At 40.1% G+C, this 15,060-nt stretch overlaps 1 protein-coding gene across 7 annotated transcripts in view; it reads left to right on the forward strand.

The window, feature by feature from the left end:
• The window catches only part of PKIB (cAMP-dependent protein kinase inhibitor beta), a 56,466-nt gene that overhangs the window by 35,878 nt on the left and 5,528 nt on the right, over positions 1-15,060 (forward strand). Inside the window, exon 2 of one of the 7 annotated variants that reach the window (XM_075747993.1) lies at positions 12,124-12,217. The exons of the other annotated variants lie outside the window; for them this stretch is intronic. The gene's annotated coding sequence lies outside the window, so the exon portion shown is untranslated. The remainder of the gene's footprint in view (positions 1-12,123; positions 12,218-15,060) is intronic. 7 annotated transcript variants of the gene reach the window in all.

The following is a 15,060-nucleotide window of genomic DNA, read 5'->3' on the forward strand; positions in this document are numbered from 1 at the left end:
ACAGGCCTGTTCTGTGACAGGTCATGTCTTTTCATCTGCAGCCAAGAAAATTCAGAAGTATTTCTGCTTTTTTTTTCTGAGAAAAACACAAGATATAAATAAAACAAGCCTTTCAACCATTCATTTTAAAGTGAGTCATAAAAATATAGCAGAGAAAAACAGAGAAAAATGTTTCTTGTGGTGCCTGTAGTCTTTTGTAGCTCTGCAAGAGCAAGAGGTCATCTGCAGACAAAGTCCCCTGAAATCACACCATCTGCAGTTCTCCACCTGGATTCATGCAAGACTCTAGGGAGGAGGTGTAGGCTCTACTCATCTCCCTGGAGAGGGACTGTTTACAAGGGCATGTAGTGATAGGATGAGGGGTAATGGCCTTAAGCTGAAGGAGGGTTGATTTAGATTAGATGTTAGGAAGAAATTCTTCCCTGTGAGAGTGGTGAGGCACTGGAACAGGTTGCCCAGAGAAGCTGTGGCTGCCCCCTCCCTGGAAGTGTTCAAGGCCAGGTTGGATGGGGCTTTGGGCAACCTGGTCTGGTGGAGGGTGTCCCTGCCCATGGCAGGGGGAGGTGGAATGAGATGATCTTTAAGGTCCCTTCCAACCCAAACCATTCTATGGTTCTATGATCTCCAGTGTGGAGTGGAATTTAGAAAAAGGGAATCCACCATCTCTAAGGATATCTGCTCATGAGGAAAGCATGACAAGCATCCTTATTTTTGACCTTTTGAAGATACAGGTTTTAATGCTGAAGTAAATGACAGTATATAAAACAAGGACTAAATGTTTGGAGTACTACAACATCAGCATAACCCTCCAAAGATCTGCACTTGTCAGTCAGTATCATTTCCTGGTTTTTGTTTTGAAAAGCTCAACTCCATACTTCCACAGACAAAACTGCTGTGGATTTGCCATTAGGCGATGCAGTTAGGTCTGTGTGTTTCTGGGAAAGATGAATCTTTGTAGAATGTGTCCTCCAAAAGGGTCTCGGTTTCAATCTGTCTAGAAACAGAAGTATCAGTTTGCAAAAAGATTCACACAGTGACAATGCCTAACTGTTCTCCTCCTTCCCTCCCTAACTGTGCTTAATAAGACAAAATGGACACTTCTGAGGAATTTGTATGGAAAAAACCCCAAAAGATTAATTTACACTGCCAGGTGTCAGGCTGCAATATGATTATGCTGGCAAAGCTATAAAAGGAAATATTCAGACCTCATAGACGTTTTAGAAGAGGTCATTAGCTTTGCAGATGCGAAAAATTTGTTTCTGAGCATTCAGCAGTTCCTGAACTCTCACAACATGTTACACAGGTATGTATACACACTGGCCAAAAGCTGTGGAGGCTGCAAAGTCCTAAGAGGAGATTTCAAGGGTGGTATTTCCAATTTAACATAAAATCCAAAGGATACAAAATGTCAGCGCTGAACAGTAATCTTAAACCAACTGGAAATGGGTTCTTACGGGCACCTCGTTCCTGGGCATCAGCGTGCCTTCAGCGAGCGAGTGAAATGGCAGCTGTGATTAACTCCCCTGCTCCGGGTTGCATTGCTCATTCTTCTGTCTTTCCATGGGGAGGTTCACGCATGGTGCTGCCCGGGGAAGAGCCTCTGTGGGGACGGGGTGGGTCTCTTCTGTGGTCCTCCTGTGGGGCTGGGACAGGGGCACTGGCATGTGTGAAGCGAGAGCGTCCTGGGTGGAAGGGGTGAACTTGCTGCCGTAGAAGGGCAGAGAAGGAGGAGGGAAGGTGTTGGCTGCTGTGGGAGGGTAGGAAGAGGGGAGGCATCTACCCTGCGTCTGTCAGGGTAGGGGAGGGAGTAGTTGAGGTAGAGGATGCCCCAGTGGCCTGTCTGGCTGCCAGGGTTTGACCATCTTGGTCTCAGTGCCAGATGAGAGCACAAAGGAACCACCCCCCTGTGATAAACCCGAGCAAGGTCTGGGCTTTCCTGGCCTCCTAACATTTTAGGAAATGTGCTGTACCACCGGGGCTGGGGACAGGCTCTTTCCAGGGTGAGGAAACCCAGTGAGGTGTTTGGGTGCTTGTGGGGATGAAACCAGCAAGTGAGAACTTCAGAGGTAACGAAGATCCTAGCAATTAAAGCACTCACCTAATCTGCAGTAACTCAAGCTGGCTGTTCTCCCGCTCTGTTGCCAGCCCCTACAGGAAAAGTTTTATTAAAATGGATGTGATTCAGGAATGGCATGGTTCCAACAGACCCCTGTGCAGTGGAAGTGCAGATTCCTTTATAATGGAAAACAGTTTTTAGTAGGAAAATCCTATCCAATTCTGCTCCAAAGCAAAGCAAAAACATTTGCTCAGACAGATCTTGCTTGTTGCTTTTGCTGCTCCTTGCGGGAGGATGGCTCTGGTCTGACATGTCAAAATTAAACCCACCTCTCACTCAGAATGTAACAGACTAAATGTTAAATTAAAAATAATAAAGGTGAGGCAAACAAAAGCTGATTGTTAAACTTTTAAAACCAAAAGTTTCCGTATGTGGACCTCCCAACTAACATTGTATGACAAATAGGAACAAGACTTGATGGCTTTCTTATATTTTGGTTTCCATCCCTCCACTTTTCCTTAAGCGTCAATGGCCCATGTAGATTAAGAAAGTTAAGTAAAAGTTCTATGCCTGGTGGCATTCCAGCTAAAATAGCTTAAGGGTCCAGCCGTACTTCACTCAAGTCACTTATAAAAAGCACGCTATAACTTTCTACTCTGCTATCTTGTAATTCACAGCCTCAGTATCATTTGGGATATAAATACACTTTTTTTTTGGTCCTTATTCGAAGCACTTTCTCCAGGTGTTGCGATAGCAGGGCATGTTTACTGAAGAATCATTTACCAACGCAGCAAAGACTCTTTTAAAGCCATATGCCTTAATTAGAGATCATTTTAATTGAATTAATTTTGAATATATTAATTCAACTGTGTGGAAGTTATCTGACTGCCAGCCCAGTACATGCCTTGGAAATGACTATTTAGTGTTTGTTCTTAAACAACAGACAGGCTATAATGTTTGGAGGTAGAGATTTGCTTTTAGGGCTTACTTTTTTGAGAGACAATAAGTTTTCTCACTTGCTGAGTAAGCTCAGGGAGACCGTAAAATAATTTCCTTAATAAATTTTACTACAATTTTGATCAAAAGATGTCTATTTTACCAAACTAGTCTATAACTGTGAAGCTCTAAGATAGCAATGCTGTTATAATGTCCTAGGCTAAGGACATTGGAGGGTAATAGAGATGATTCATACTTTCATAAAATAGAATTATATTGAAAGGCTAAAGGAATTAAACCAAATGAATCCCAGGTGTAATACTACTGACTTGTTTAGGCTTATAACTAGTATGAATTTCACCTACTAGGCCTATTCTCACAGGAAGAAGAGACACGCTGAAATAGCATGAAAGTCAGGGAGGTTTATAAATTGCTGTGATCCTTTCAGCAGAGACACAGAGGAAACAAATGGAGTCATCTAAAAATAGGAAGGCAGGAGCAAGTATAATACTGCAGATAAACCCTTCACCTAAGGCGTAGAATTAATCCAAAATATGTTGCAAGGAAAAACTTCTTGGCGTGTACTGTGGCTAATAATATAGCCTATTTGTTTACATCATTAGTCCTCAAGAGATTGTGAGTTCAGGGTTGGTTTTTTTTTTTCATTTATTTGGAATTCAATTTCATTGGTGCTCTTCAGTGTAGCAGGGTGTAGCTGGCTCATTCCCAGAAAATTTAAGAACAAGATGCTCTCAGATATTTGTGCCCTCATATTCCCTATTCTGTTGAAATTTTTCATAAGTTTTTTCCCCCATTCTCAACATTTTCTGGCAGAAGAATAAATCTGAGAGTTGCCTTGTTCTGATCGTTTGTGCCTGTGCGTGCGTGTAAATACCCTGTGTAAATACCTCTGACCATTGACGTGCAGTCACAGACGTTCTGGTGCAGGCAAATAACCAGCGACGGTATCGACAGGTATCTGATTCACTGGAGACAACTCTTATCTCCAAATCTGAGTGAGACAAACCCGACCCAGTGATCTGCTCCTGAACATTAAAGAGCGCGTTTCTAGTGCTGTTTCCTTTCTGTATTATCAAATTTCAATAGACAGAACAGAAGCCTTTCAATATGTGCATAACTGCAGAATCAAAATGTAAACCTATAATATCAGGATATGTTTCAGTGAATTGTAATGGATTGATTTTATTTTTTATTTGTAAGTTAAAGTCTATTGTTATTATAAATGGGAAGTCTTGTGAATCAAGGTCATTATTTAACTTAAATTATAAGACTAAAGGAAGACACATTTCTCAAATCTCAGTTTATTTTCTTGGTGAGTCACCATGGGATGGGGCAGATTTTTCTGCCTGTAATTTCATTAAAATCAATAAACAGGACTACTACTAAGATTCAACAGGTATGCTCTAGAGGATATGACCTGCATGGAATTGTATCAGAGTACGCATGATGTATGTTGGAGAATGCAATGAAAAATTATTCATTTAATATTGAATATTGTATCTGAAGCAAAAATATATGCTAAAGTATAAATAAATTACAAATGGAACATGCAGAGCAGGGAAGTGAGGGTCCAGACTTAATATGCAATTTTAGATGTTGGCGTAGAAACGTTGTATAACATAACTTCTCAAAATGTAGCCTTATGTCCTATTGATTTTTCATCTTTGTGAATGTTAAAGTCACTGTCATGTTAAGCACAGCAGTAGGAAATGTCAGTAACTCATTAAAGGGTGCTTCAGGGCACCAGGGTGACTTGCAGCTGGGGCTTAGCTCCCTTTTTTGTGTTAGACTTCACATGCCAAATGGCTGTTTTCTTCCCCGGGCTCACTTAAAGTCGTCAGATGACTGTGAAAAGCACAGTGATCTCTGTTGGTTCATCTTCCCCTGAGGGCAAACCGAACCACAATGATTTCATAGAACTTTCCAGCATTTGTGGTGGCCTAAGGACATGGTTGAGACAAAGTTTTTAGGGAGAGAAAATACCTTTTATCAGTTAGAAAAATGTCATTGGAAAAACTTTTGGGTAGACCAGATCTCCTTGAAGCAGAGACGGCTTTATACAATTATCCTACAATAGTTCACTTATATTTGCAAAATCAAAGACCTTTTACTACCCTTGAATTGAGTTAATAAAATAATATTTTGTTAACTAACTAAATATTTATTGAGTTGTACAAACACAATTTTCTTTCCAACATCTTATCCATTGAAGAATGCCCAATGAAGTATTTTGGATTGGATTTCCAGAAGTATTCGTGGATGAGCCAGAAGAATAGTTCAGGAAACCCAGATCATTTGTGGAGTAGAAGATGCAATTGAAGTGAAAGGCAAAATAAATAATTATGGAGGGAAATAATTACGCAGAGCTTCATGGTGAAAGCAAAGCCCTCTGAAACCCTGAGGACCCCGTTTGAGGGAAGTGTTGGGGTGATGTCTACAAGATACCTTAGCAGGTATGGTATTTGATCTTGAATAAGGTGGAAGAGATGCTGGCATCAACGATAAATACTAGTGAAATAGCTGAAGTTGTCAGCTGCTTTACCTTTCAGGCTGGTGCTTTAGTCCAATAATAAAAACTTGGCGTGTTAGCTTTACAAACTCACTTATGACAGAGACAAGCAGGCTTTGTTGCAGCTTGCTGTCCTAAAGAAATAAAAATTAACTTTTATTAGTACATTAGTGCTTTGATTGGCCAATAAAGAGCTGAGGGTTAAGAAGACTTTGCTTTAAATGCTATATCCAGATCTCTATGAGTAAGTAGCAATTAATTACCAAGTTTCACCTTAGGTTTTTTTCTGGTTTGTTTTGTGATGGGTTTTGGTGGTGCTGGTGTTTTGTGTTGTTGTTTTTTTTTTTTAATTAGAATAGACTGCTATGAGTAATTCTTGGTCTGGAAATAGTGACTTTTCCTTGTTTGTGTTTGGCACTATGAAACCGGAATGCAGAAATGAAAAATTTAAATAGGAAAGTTTTACTCCAACTTAAGGAGAAGAATGGTGCTTGGATTTGGTTACACTTCAGCTTTTCCAAAGTGTTCATCAGACATGGATGATATCATTACAAGAGAGTGAGTATCCTCTCCTGTCGTCAGGCAAAGAAGTACTAAGGCTAAACAAGTATTTCCACATCAGTAAGGTGCTTTTGAAGCTGACCAGGGAAGAAGTCTCCGCAGAGGGTGGGATGCTTTCCAGCTCTGATCCAGGCCATAAAAAATACAGCTCATAGGTTTGAAGGAGGAAGAATAAAAAAAAAAAAAAAAGATTTATTGTTTTTTATATGTAATTACAGAATGTTATCTGTCCATGACAAAGATAATGAAATCAAAAGTCAGCTTTCATTTGCATAACTAAAACAATAAATTGCTTCTGAGAGCTTTTTCCTTGCTTTTTAATGGAAATAGTCTTATGCTTTTAAGGCTTATGGACTTCACAAGATGCCTGCTGCTATTCACACATAGTTCCTGCTCACTGCCAGACTGTTACCACCTAACAGCTAGATGGAGAGAAGTACTGGGTTGCTCCTTTCTGAGTTTCATAATGGCAGGATAAGCCTTTCACCAAACCCACTTCTGCCTCTGGGGGACTACGAATTAAACAGGGATTTTTCTCCCTGGAAGGGAGCTGCTGGCAGGGCAAAAAAGAGGCACGTTTTTGCAGAAGCTGACATTGCAGCTGCTCATTCTTTTGAGGGCTCCAAACATCAGTCTGTAAGGGTTGTCACAAATACTACATATTCAATTAACAAGACATTGTGGCATGTGTCATGTTAACAAAAAAATGTATCATCCCCCCCCAGAAAAAAGGAAAAAATTCCTTGGTGTAGTAAACTCTTTGTATTTCTTGTGCACACTCTTCAGGTTTCCTACATGTGGGCATATTGGGATAATTACACACATATTCTTTTAAGCAAAATTAATGCCTGTTTTACTGCTACCTAGCTAGTTTGCTGCTAATCCATAGGTTCTCTCTCATGTCCATCTCTGTGCACATCGTCCAGCAGAGCTTTACCAAACCTCTCTTCCTCCCTGCTTCCATCCCGCTTGCCCTCCAAAGAAGCTCTTTGTTACTGATTTTATTCCTCTTCCTCAGTAAGGCTCCAGAGCTCTCCTTTCTTTCTGTGCCCCTTTAGCTTGCTGTATAATTTCTGTATCTCACATAGACCCTCAGTTAATCTCTCATTCTCTCTATGTACCAGCACACAGTTACAGGCTCCTCATATCTCTTACTTTTCTGTCATCCTTGTGCTCCTGACTTTCACCCCTTTGTGCCCACATGGTGCTACCAGGAAACTCCTCCTCTTTCTCTGCAACTGCGTCTCTTCTGTAAGCACTTCCACAAGGATCTCTGTTCCTGGGAACCTCCTGTACATACCGGTACCTTTTGACTCACTCTGAACTGGATGGAAAAGTTCCTCATTCATGTCAATAAGATCTCAAGGAGACTTGGGCCTTCTCCAGTAAGAGAATTTGGGTACAAAGGTTGGTTATGTGCATAGGATTGTCCCACTCTCATAAATCTGCTAAACTGCAAATTCATCTTCTCTCAATTGCATTTTATATTGCACTGCCCTAATTGCTTTACTAAAGCACATTATGTAAGTGGACTCCAGTGTGCCACAAGCCATTTGCTGCCTCAGCCTTTCCCAGTGGTTTTATCAGAGTAGTTTTCTGCCACAGAGCTGGCAAGCAGAGAACCAAATCCCTTACTGCCTCTAAAAAGAATACAGTACGGACACACGCGTATGCAGGCTTAGGAAGCCTTTGAGTTGTCTGCCTTGTGGGAAGTGTTTGTGGAATGCTGGGGCAGCAGGTATCAAAGTAGAGGGGAAAAGTCCTTTGATTCTTCCCCAAAGAATTCCCAGTACAAAAACTGATGAACAAAGAGATGGGAGAGATTGGAGGAAAGGTGTCGTGCACATATGACTTGTAACAAAACCAAGTAGTAGAGTAAGGACATTCATTTCCTTGTGTGCTTTTGGCAATGTGAAAAATTATAAATACAAGTTAACTGCAATGTTTTAGTTGCAGGGCCTCTGCAAAATTAGCCTTAAAAATGATGTCTAAATAATTCCGGAATTACTCTTTGGGTATGTTGCCATGGGTGGGCAAACTTCTCTTGGATTTCAGGCCAGATGCAAATTTTAAGAGAGGATTTGGAAGGGTAGAACTCTGTGGCCAAACTCAGAAAGTATACTGTGTATATGTGGGTATGTCAGGTGATATTTATACATTTTGCAATAGGAAATGAAAACTGTGGGGATGAATGGCCAAAGTATAAGAGGAAGAATTAGGTTGGTTGGTTGGTTGGTTTCCATTGAGTTTCATTTCTTATTCCATAGTAGGGGATGCATTTGGTTTCTTTCCAGCATAGCTGATGCATCAGAGTTTCTTCCCTGTTGAATTGGTTTTTCTGTGGAGTCGATTAAAGCTTGTCTGTCATTGCTTTTGGTCACTCAGAGACATTTGGAAAGTGACTTGCTCGCTTGCCTGGTATTGACTGCCTTCAGCTAATGTCACTTCATTTATTACTTGCTGCAGATAACTTCTGATTCATTTGTCAGTATCATGACCCCTTTTCCTCTCTTCTTAGTTTTCTTCCACAATGGGAAAATTGTACCATTACTTAAAACTGCCATTAGTTTTGTAATGTGTTCTTCTGTGCGTCAGAGCACTCTGTGTACTCAGGGTCAAACACAGCTCAACAGTAAAGCTGTTCTGTTCCATTCGGGTTGTAGAGGATGAACTGCACCATGGTATCTGTGCGGTCTCCAGAAGCATAAAAGCAGTGTGACTAATAAGTTACGTGGCTTTTTTTCTCTTGTCTTTTCTATGAATATTGGCTTTATAGAAGTGATCAGAAAATTTAACTGAAAATTTTGAAGTACCAGTCTAAGGAAGAAAAAAATCCATCCCATTTCATTTGTATAGAAAGTGGTTTCATGCCATACGTACCTTGTAATGCTGGCATACCATTCTGGCTTACACTAGTCCTTTCAGTTGCAGTATCTATACAAGTGCACACATACACTTTTCAGGTACTGTATACGGTAGACAACAAAACCTAAGATATATGTTGCATTTAGAGGTGAAGATCGTTAAGGTTTGTGATGGTCTTTAATACTTAATAAAATTAATTCCCCATCTTCAACCATTCCTCATGAAAGCATAGACAAGATTTATCTAGAAATTTGACTCACTAAGGAGCAAAATTAGTCAGCTCCTGTCTTTATCCTACAGCTTTGGCCAAGGTTTTCAGATTCTATATTCCAAACTGATGAGCATCTCAACAACATGATCATGATCTTGGACCTTCATTAATGCTTCTGAGAGCACTGAGGTGGGAAATGGAGGAATGGTGTAATCTTGGTATTCCAGGCTGACCAGTTTGGGACAAGGAAAATCATGTATGGAAGCTATTTTTGCGTATCATCAGTAAGGATGTTGCCTCTGGTGCAAGAGTGTAGAGTAGGCCATGTATCCAGAGAAGAAACACACAAGACATTTGTGTTAAATGTCTGTCCAGCTGTGTACACTGCAAAGAATGAAAATGAAAACCTGTTAAACAATATATCACATTTTCGAATATAATCCCCAGAATATCATGTGTTATATGGGCTGTAACTTCCAGACTGAGACAGAAGATGTAGAAGGACTCAGACATGCTTCTGCACTGTACATTTCCTGAGATGGGATATAATTTAGTTTCCCTATATGGGAAAACAACTCATGAATTTTTCAGAGAACATGCACTAAAGAGGCCATCTCTGTTGGTACAAGAAACCTAAATCATCTTTCTAAAATGAAGTAATAAAAGGAACTCTTGTTTCAACTTTGGTAATGTATTAAAAAACCCAAAAGCTAACAAATTTCCTTTTTTTCCTGAGTGATTCACTTCTAACTTTTGCATAGTCAGCTATAATGCTTCTATGTATTAAGAAATGTGTGGTCTTTTGTTCTAAGCTGTTGTGATTTAGCCCCAGCTGGCAGCTGAGCAGCACATGGCCGCTCGCTTACTCCTTCCCTCCACAGGATGTGGAGGAGAATTGGAAGAAAAAGGTAAAACTTCTGAACAGCAAAGGGAGAGGAAAACAACAGCAGCAATACTTAGAATATACAAAGCAGGTGATAGTGCAATTTACTTACCACCCAGAGCCCTGATATCCACCCCACTCCCCTTATATCCGGAGCATGATGTCATGGTATCAAATATCCCTTTGCCTAGTTTGGGTCAGCTATCCAGGCTGAGTTGTCTCCCAGCTTCTTGTGAAAATTAACTCTACCCTAGCTGAAAACCAGGACATAAGCCCCACACAGAATCGAGACTCCTGTGTTTGATCTAGATATGGTAAAGACAGCTTGCTTATATTTCTGTGTGCTTCCCGGTACTAGGCTTATGAGTGCGTTACAAATGTTATTGATGTGAAAAAACACATAACAGAAATTTTTTCTCACAAAAATTGTTATGTAAGTGCCCAGGTTACTGTTCGTCATCATCATAACCTCTGGACTGTCTTCCTTAAAAACATGAATGTTCCTAGCTTTCTTCCTTTTCTTTGGTCCAGTAATGCTTCAGGATAAAGCATAAGGATTACATGAGCACGTATACTGAGAATGTTCCTCTTCTGGTATCTTTGGGAAGAGGAGGCAAAGCCATCATGTGCAGCTGCAGCAGAAGAGGATGTGAAAGCATGGCAACTGTATAGCAAGGAGATGTGGTTTTCATCTCAGTTGCACAGTGGGAAGCACTTCATTCTGTTCTCCTTACTTAAAAACTCTTGAACCTACAGGCGTTTCGGGTAAAGGTGCTTGGAGAACACTCATTACTTACAAGTAAATAAAAACCAACACAACTAAAAGGACTAAAGTTCTTTCTGAATAAATTCATATGCTGAAATGTGTCTTACAGTAAGAGACCATCAAGACACAAAATCAGTCAGTCTGGCTCTAAAAGTCCTACTTGGCTATTGTGTTTTTCAAGTGTTTGCGAGAGGATTTCATGCTTTCCAGTTTGTTCCTACTAAGGGGCATTCAAAAGGAACAGTGTTTGGGAAGTGTAGCTTTCTCTGATAGTGCAGACAGAGACTATTAGTAAGACCTAAGAGAAGAGCTTTGGAGAGAAGTGCCTGAGTGGCAGGGAGTGATGTGTTTGGTCTTTCAGTCTCCTGCATGGAGTTGCCACTATACCAATGTCAGGAACCTTCTGACATTTCCTGAGGAATAGTTTGTCCTTCCAAGCAGAACAAATCCAGTATTTTGCCTCTGTGTAAGACAGTAAAAGGATCAGAAGAAAAAAGAGCTTTCACAAATACGCATGATGGTGATTTATACTTCCTAACAGATAGGGTGAGGGAGAGACGGCACTGACATTTAATGTGGACGGCGGCACCTGCTACAACTGAGCACCATGAAGCTTTTTTTCCCTTGATCCTCAACACAAAATGTTTCAGGAGACTTATTTGTTCTTTTCCTTTGTCATTTACTTAAATAAATTCTCATCAGCTTCTGTGACTCATTTTCCCCCAAAGGGCTGGCTATGGTACCAACAAAAGAAGATTCAAAGATTAACAAACTAGCTGTCTCGCTTAGAGAAAATCCCACTGGTAGTTTACCTGCCATCACTTTGTCTGAGGACATTTACTTAAATGACTGATAGATACAGTAATTGAGTTTTACTTTTGGTTGTAGACAGTTTTCAGAAGCAGAGTATTTCCTTCCCCCTTGCACACCTGAGTGGCCCATTGTGCATTCTGGGTGGTCCTGCAGGGGTTCAGAATACGAGAAAATTAACCTAGTACTCCCCAAAACCCCTTAGTGCTGTGTCGTGGCCTGGTAATGAGCTACAAAATTAGTCTGGTGCCGTGGAGTACTGAAGGAGTACTAGTTGGGATGCCAGTCAAGGCCTTCAGTCTCTAATTTTAGTCGGTGAGCTTTTCGGGAAGGTCGACCTGCCTTCCTACTGTTGACCCCCTGCAAACAGCCTGCATCCCTGCTCAACTCTGTTTCCCACCCAGTCCCCTCTGCTTTTGGGCAGCCCGATTTTTCCTATGGAAAAAACCAAGTCAGGGAAGTAGGGAATCTTCTGCTCTGGAAATCTGTCACTATTCTTTTAGAGCTGCACACCATTAGTCTGGTGAGCATTGACATAGGAGGAAAATGACAACAGTAATTTGGAAGCTGAGACAACTGCATGCAGGCATTTGCAAGATGTGAGTATCTTTAACTTGGATAAGGCTAAAGCAAAATGAGTTCAGCAAAGCTGAAGGAGATGTTTGCCAGCAGGAGGAGGAGTAGAATTGGGAAAATAGATGATGTGCACACTATGATTATTATTTACCCTGTGAGGAAGCATGAAAAATACTACACATAACAGATGCAAGAAGATGCCAAAAAGATAGTTATTTCCTGATGGAAATGTTAAAAAAATTAAAGGTAGAAACAGATGAAGAACGGAGAAACTCTACATCCTTACTTGGTTGTAGGCCTTAGAAAATACTATTTTAAGAAAGCATCAGAATGAAATTGAAGAAATTCCTTAGAGCATTAAAGAACAGCAGCAAGCTATTTTGAATATGGTCTGTCATATGTTTGGTGGTAGACTTAAGTTTTGATTTATATGGACCTAAATGGACTAAAGTTTTGATTTATAATGCCAATTCCCTCATCTTTCAAATATACTTAGAGAACGTCCTGTGCTAGCGTAGTGGGTAGCCCTTAACTTTTGAACTTGGTCTTCTTCTCAGCCACTAATATTTCAAGTGTAGTATAGAAAAAACAAAAGTGAAAACATAATGGTAACTGCTTCATATATAAAGGATGGTGTACTTTTACTATTTTTAGATAGCGACATTTGAGTTATGGCCACTGGACTGATGGATAATGATCAGCCGATTTTCTGACAGATGTTCTAGATTTGTCTGTGCACACTTTTTTAGTCAAGTGCATAAATAAAAATTCCCATTCATGAAAGCGTGTCAGACTATGTCCTTCCTCATCTTCCTGGGTTGTCTCATATTATGCAAGAAAGGGAGATTACATCAGGGGAGAAGGAGATGAGCTGGAGAGGAAAGGGACAGATATGAAACAAGTGCACAAGGTGGGTAATATGAAACTGTACTGTAGAAGAGAGTAGTTTCATATAGCATGAGTTGTAGAGCAAATTTTCTCTGTTTAAAAAGTAACCATTTAGGAACCAAAACACCCCTGCAGGAGAGAAAAGAGAGAAAAAAACAAATCCACCAGACACATTTCAGCAAGTCTTTGGTGTGTTATGATGTCCAGGTCATTCTGTAGATCTTTATGTGAACAGCAGTCAGCTCACAACAGTATTATTGTCTCATCAACTAAATGGCTGAACTGAAATGGGCAGGAGCTGCAGCCACACTGGTATTTTGGCATTGGGAACAAATTTTAACAGTTTTACCAAGCAAAAGGAAATCCTGAGTATTTTCTGTTCTGAAGTGTAATTTAGTCTCTTTACTTGCTCTGGTGAGCATGTGGAAAAATATATTTAGGACACCTTCAGTGAAGTAAATACGACCACCACAAAAAAAGCCATGAGACTGTGTCTGTAAGTAAGTCCCGACCCCACCATTTTAATGAATACATAGTATAATGCTATATCTAACTGAAAATGTTGATGTACCTTTGTTTATTTTCTCAAAGTTGCATTCTTGAATGTCCATGGACAGTTTTTATATTTTTGCTACTTATGGAAAAGATTCCTTTGGACTTGACCTGACTATTTTCATGCAAGACAGGAACTTTCTGCTAAATCTCCAGGTCAGAACTTACAGCTGCTGACTTTGGTCAAAGAAAGTGGTTTGTTTGCATGTTCAAGTTGTCTTTCAGATTTGCAGATACTACTCATGCCTTCATTTCTTTCCAAGAACGATTAATTTTTTTTATTACAAAGTGTTTAGAGATACAAAGAAGATTAAGAATATTTATTCTTGTTGTTGGAGTGACACAGCTAAAAGGCACTTTGAGGGAGAAAAGGAAAATGTTGATTGTGGTGGAAACACCAGGTCAGCATTAGTAATCAAATTTCTGCCCCTCCCTTCCTGCACATCAGAACAAGTCATGTTTGATCTCTTATTTGCCTCAGTTTTTATTCCATGAAATGAGAGCACTGATATTTCCAACCTTAGCAGAATTTTAGAAGGGGGACTATTATGCTTTGCTTCGTATATGAACAACACTAAAATGATTGAGACTTTTGTTATCCAAGTCTTAGTCTAACTACAGCCAGTTGTCAACAGAAAGCTGACAGCCTTCCATCACATTGGTCTCCAGCCCCATCTGTATCCCTTCCCATACAAAGCACTGACTGTATTTACACAGAGACAATGTTCCTGTTCCCACATTGCACACAGAACAAAAAATACTGCTTTAAATTGAACAATTAATGTGTAATCATTAGAACTTACTCTGTTAATTATCAGAAATGATTGTGTACAATTCTGGTATGATAGTCTTTTGTGATTCTTAATAATACAGTTGCTAATGGCAGTTTTCACACGCGATCCCTGTGTGCCACTTGCAGCTAAGTATCACCTTCCACTCCAGGTGTTCTCACGTAAGCTGGTGCCCTGGGCTGGATCCTGCAAACACCTCTGTGCCTGATCCAAAGCCCATTTGGGTCAGTGGGAGTTTTCCCATTCGATTCGGTGCGCTTTGAGACACGGATGGAGAGAGCAGAGCACTGTTGGTTCTGTTGTTTCCAGGATTCAGTTATTTATTAGATAAAAGTCGCATGCACAAGCTGAGGTTAAACCAAGCTAACAAGGAGCAGAGGGAAAACAAATGGTTTGACATCTGCAGGATAAAGAAATTTTATGAAGAGTTTTAGTTTGGTTTTTTTGCTGTTCTGTGAAAGGATTTGGTTCTAGTAAGATTCCAAATAAGAATCTATACAAGATTCTTGATTAACAAAAGTAATAAAGTAATAAAAAAAACATGTTTTGCTTCATAGAGACAGTGTGATGAAATAGAGTTTCAGTTCCCTTCAGAGTGGTTGTATGGCAAAACCACTTAAAAAGAGGAATCAGGT

Source organism: Balearica regulorum, chromosome 3 (assembly GCF_011004875.1).
Source record: "Balearica regulorum gibbericeps isolate bBalReg1 chromosome 3, bBalReg1.pri, whole genome shotgun sequence".
NCBI classification, from domain to species: domain Eukaryota; kingdom Metazoa; phylum Chordata; class Aves; order Gruiformes; family Gruidae; genus Balearica; species Balearica regulorum.